Here is a 6,000-nt window from a genome sequence, read left to right as displayed (position 1 = left end):
CGCTCCAGCAATTTTCCCGCCTCGTCCAGCAGTACGATAGGACGATACCCGGCGGCTGTATCCACCGGGCGCCCCTCCTTTTTCAACAGCACAAGTCTGCCCGTCCGCCAGAGCAACGGAAACCGTCCCGACTCCAGGCAACCATTAAATAGCTCCAGGAGCCGGTCCCCTAGGGCATCGAGGGCCAAGGCCAGCACCCGACCATGGACTCCGTCCGGCCGGGGGCCGTGTCCTTTGCAGTCATCCTGACAACGGCCACACGGAGCTCTGCCCCAGTAATATGGGGCACCTCAGCAGGGGCTTCGCCGTCGATGGCGTCCGACGGCTCACCCATAGCGGGGGGAAAAAAACCCTCCCGCTCCTGCGGGAACAACGCCGAAACGATGTCCCGCAGCTGTTGAGGCTGAAGTCGCTCAGTCAAAGGGGGGCCCACGGGCGCAGTTTACCGCGCACCAGCCTGTACGGGCTCCCCTCACCTTTAGGTACGCACGTTTTGCCTTCAGCGCGTTTCAGACATGTTCATTTAGATCTGATCGGTCCACTACCGCCCGCTGGCGAATATCGGTATTGCCTCACAGCCGTCGATCGCTTCACACGATGGCCGGAAGCAGTGCCTATTACTGACATTACCGCTGAAACAGTAGCCAAAGCGTTCATCTCCTGCTGGGTGGCGCGATATGGTTGTCCTACCGAGATCGTTACCGATCGAGGCGGACAATTCCAGTCGGCGTTGTTTCAACAACTGTCCAGGTCCATCGGTTTCGATCACCGGAGGACCACTGCTTACCACCCACAATGCAACGGTTTGGTCGAGCGTTTTCACCGACAGCTGAAGGCAGCCATCACCTGTCATGCTGACGTCAACTGGACCGAGTCTCTGCCGCTTGTACTCCTCGGCGTAAGGAGTGCCTTCAAAGAAGATCTTCAGTCTTCGTCGGCTGAGTTGGTTTACGGTGAGCCGCTTCGTCTACCGGGCGAATTTTTCGGCCACGATGTTGCCTACTACACCACCGACATAACCGAGTTCTCAGCACGGATGAAGTCTTTTGCCGAGAAGGTACGTCCTGTTCCACCCCAGCACCACTCCAAGCAAAGAGCCTTCGTTTTCAAGGACCTGAAAACTTGTACTCACGTATTCCTTAAGGAAGAAGTGATACGTGGCGCATTACAGCCAGCTTACACGGGTCCACACGAAGTACTCAAGAGAGGCGCCAAAATGTTTGTTGTTCGCGTCCTGAACAAAGATATGACAGTAAGCATAGACCGCCTTAAGCCAGCTTATATACTGTCGTCCGATGTTCCTGTACTCCGGCGCAAGATACCAAAACTTCCCGATTCCGACCCGGATCCAAAACCAAATCCAGGGCCTCCACACCAGCAGACGACTCGATCGGGGAGGAAAGTACGTTTTCCCGATTATTATCGACCTAAGTAGGTCTCAGGAGGGGAGTGTTGTAGGTATTTCTACTATATTTATGTATATTAGTTCATATTATTTATTAATTTACATTGCACACCTACGCAATATTTAATATTATATCATATTTAATTACGTATTCTATAACACACTCTCATACAGTACACAAATACGCTAAACAATCATACATTCACAACACTACTCAAAATTATATTATTTACACAAGCATAGTCGGGCGCAACCGCTAGTATGCGGCAAAGACCCCGACTATGTATAGCTGCGTACGTACTGGTCGTCGCCTGCGCCAAGACTCGGCCGCCGCTCGCGGCCAGTCGGGTTTGATCAACGCTACGCTAAGACTGTGTCACTCCTCGACTTACGCGTACTCTGTTGCTTCGTTACGATTTATTGCTTTCACCTATTTTGTATTATTGTGTTTGAACTTGCTACCGCTTTATCTGTGCCTTCTGTACTCCGTAATTTCTCCTTCTAAATATTGCTATACTATCTGTGATTGGAAATAAACTGTCCATCCAATTACGGACTCGTTATTGTGCCGCCCGGCACTGGTGACCTTACCACCACCATCAACGACAACTAAATATTTCATATTTTTATAATTAGGAAGTCGATATTCTCGTTTGATCTGTATATTTTAGTCAGTCATCTTTTTTTAATTAGTTGTTTCTTCTGCGAAGCTTGAATAATTTATTGGAAAACCCTCCTTGGTCATGAATTAATATCGTTTTAACGAATTCAGAAGATACTCGAGAAATTAAATGATAATTTATGTAATTATGACTACCTAATTTATGTAGCGCACTTATGTACGAGTCTACCATAGGATTTTGTGAGTGTGGTTTAATTTTTGAAGCTATACTTCTTTAGGCGCGTTATGAAAAATTGATGAGAGTGAAATTTTACGATGCGCGCTCACCGTGACACAAAATGTACAGAAATGAAGTTGCCCACTAAATCGCTCATTACAATACGACCGACGTAACTAGGCGAGTCTGAATATAGCCGCAGGTGAACTTTCGCGCATGTACACTCGTAAAAAAACTGTTATTAGCATTCATTTTTTAGTAATATAAATGACAAAATTATGATTCATACTAAACATTATTAAATTATTAACGTTAAATATTTATTATTATATACTTAAAAAAAAAAAAAAAAAAAAGTATAACTTCTTACGCGCGTACATAAGTACACGCACCCTTTCTTATTACGCACATTACACACTTGGAATGTTTTAAGTTTCAGAGAAACGGCGTTGTCTTTAGATAGCTAATTAACAAGCTTTGAAGTTTTCGTTTGATCCACCACCTGGTATAAAGTATTTATCGGATCTATATATAGGCTTTAAATTGAAATCCCGATTTTGTGTCTGCCTGTATGCTAATTTATTAAATTTGTTCGTTCGAGCTAATGCAATGACTATTATTTAGTTGGAATGACAACTCCAAAAATAAAAATTAAAATTCACTGGCACACGTAATAAGCTGGTATTTTCTACAATAATAATTATACCTAAGCTAAGTTAAGCTAAGCGTAGTTCGTTTCCAAATGATTCTTGTTCGCCAGATGGTTGTCTAGAAGAGATCGCTCTTAGCGATAAGACGGCCAATTGTACTTTTTTGTATTTAATGTATAGCACTGTTTATTTGTTTTTTGGTGTACAATAAAGAAAACTCTCTCTCTCTCTCTCTCTCTCTCTCTCTCTAAGCTTAACTAACACAACATGAGCTCCGATTTCAAGTACAGATTATACATATTATGTATCTAAATATCTAATTACAATTTATATTATAATCGTAAAAATCGTATAAAGCGTAAAAAATTATGGGGTAATCCCGGTCATGCATCAACATCGTCTGCAAAACCAAACATCCATGGTTCGAAGCTTCTTCTCTGTAGTTGGTGGGATCAGCAGGGTGTTATTTATTTTGAACTGCTCAAACCGAATGAGACTATCACGGGGGATCGCTATCGATATTAATCGATGCGTTTAAGTTGAGCCTTAAAAGAAAAACGGCCGCTATATGAACAGAGACACGACAAAGTGATTTTACCACATTTTTTTTTATTGCCCTTGTAGGCAGACGAGCATACGGCCCACCTGATGGTGAGTGGTTACCGTCGCCCATGGACTTCAGCAATACCAGGGGTAGAGCCAAGCCGCTGCCTACCGCTTAATACTCTCCACAAGCCTCGTTTGAAGAAGGACATGTCATAGCGCTCGGGAAACACTGTGGAGGGGAGCTCATTCCATAGCCGGATGGTACGTGGCAAAAAATACCTCTGGAATTGCACTGTGGATGACCGCAGTGGCTCCAGGTAGTATGGATGAACTCTAATCCGGTGGCGGGCGGTGCGATGGTAAAAACGAGATGACACATGACAACGCTCGACCTCATGTTGCAAAACCAGTAAAAACCTGCCTGGACACGCTTCAACGGGATGCTCTACCCCGCCCGCCATATTCTCCGCCTCTTTTGATTTTCACCTATTCCGTTCGATGGCATACGGCCTAGCTGATCAGCGCTTTTGTATTAAGAAGCTACAAAATGGGTCGGTTCTTGGATAGCCTCAAAAGACACACCGCTTTTCCGGCGCGGAGTTCATATACTGCCAGAAAGATGGGAGTAAGTAGTTGCTAACGATGGGCAATACTTTGAATAAAATGTTTTTGTTCAATATAATTTAAATAAAGCTTTTATTTTGAAAAGAAACAGCGAGAGCTTATTCAAGGTCCTATGATATTACTTTTATAGCTTAGTTACAAGAAAGCCTCACGTACATAAAATTCAAGAATAATGTAATAAAAAAAAAAACGATATTAATTTGCTGATAACAGGCATAAACACATCACTTTAACAATTTAGATTTCGTGATCACGCGATGAGACCCGCCAGTAATATTGGCGAGAAAAATGTACTGGCGTTCCTTTCAGACTAATGATCTCGCTTGTTAATTGATTTAAAGTTATGGTATACGTTGTACAATGGAAACAATTACAGTTACCTTCTTTTTTAGTATGGCTTTTCAATGAATTTCAAATAATATTAGATACATACATTTACATAATATGTTGCTATCTGAAAAATTAAGTGGAGCGTAACGAAAATAAATAAAAAAAGGTCTCAGAAAAATGAAAAATAGTGGAAGCTTATTAAAATTTCACTAAATTCCTTGGAAGAATCCGAGAAGCCAAATCTAACGACTTTAAAGCAATAATTTCTTTAAAAAATAAACAATACTATATATAGACAAAAATAGACAAGTAGGCCTCTCTCCTCGCTTTCACGTTAAAGGGTCCCGTTAGTATTTTCGGCATATTCTGTTATATTTTTCATACCCGATCCGGTGGATCGAATGGTAAACAGTCGACGTTGCCCTAAACACGTCATTACGGATCCTCCCGATCCATTAACGGTCTTTTTAGGTACCACAAGCACCGGTCACCGTCCTCGCCGAACCCGTCGCTTGCGATGAAGGACTCGACGAGTAAATTAACCCATAGACACAGCTCACTGAGTTTCTCGCCGGAACTTCTCAGTGGGTCGCGTTTCCGAAGCGGTGGTAGATTCTGCGGAGCACTGCTCTTGCTAGGGCCAGTGTTCGCAACAGTCCCGGTTTGAGCCCCGTGAGCTCACCTACTAGCTCGGTGAATCTAGAATAACCCCTCAGGGCAACTAGAAAAGGTAGGAAAATAAGTTTTTTGAGTTGATTACTTGCTAATTTGAGATTAGTAATTTTCAATATTAAGTGGATACGACCACAGATAAATATCGTTATAGTACCATTGGTACATACTGAAGTGAATCTGTAAGCGATTTTATATACTTTAAATTTATTATAGAGATTTTCTGATGTCCACAAGCATTAAAATTTGAATTTGACACAGTTGCAATTTTAGTTGAATAATGCTTTACATAGCTTAATCGCAAGTATAACGGCCAAATAAATTACGTATAAAAACAAAAGTATAAGAAAAGTCTATGCTACGATAAAGAATTACGATATTCCGGAAAGAATCACCCTATTGCGATTTTACGTATTACCCTATCGCTTACAAAGTGCGAGAATCACATTGTTTGACTAACAAATTGAGCTATTTCGGGAAACGAAGGGAAGTTTCTATCGAAAGTGTTTGCGTGGATGAATTTGATTTATAGTTATCGGGCAAGTAATGCGACCAAGACAACGAAGCGCTGGAAAATGGTACGGAATAATTGTAATTGCCAAAAGAATTGTACGATTTCTTTTGGTTATTTTGACGTTTCATTTTCATATTCTTAAGTAATGTTCGAATATGAATCAAAAGATACGCTTCCTGCTATTATTTTGTGATCTTCTAACCAAAGACTATTTGTTTTTCGTTGTATACAAAAAAACAATGCCAAAAAATCTGGTTTAAGTAAATGAATATCTAATTGTTATGTACTAAGGCTAGCTGTATCTTTCCTAGAGTTTCTTTCCAACCATAATAAAGGATAAAATATGAGCGTGTGCATCATAAAAATAATTAAAACAGTAATTCCTCGTCTTAAGTCAATTGATACTAAGAGAGACGGCTT

Source organism: Bombyx mandarina, chromosome 23 (assembly GCF_030267445.1).
Source record: "Bombyx mandarina strain Sakado chromosome 23, ASM3026744v2".
In the NCBI taxonomy this organism is placed as follows: Eukaryota; Metazoa; Arthropoda; class Insecta; order Lepidoptera; family Bombycidae; genus Bombyx; species Bombyx mandarina.
Note: the sequence above shows the minus strand (reverse complement) of the source record.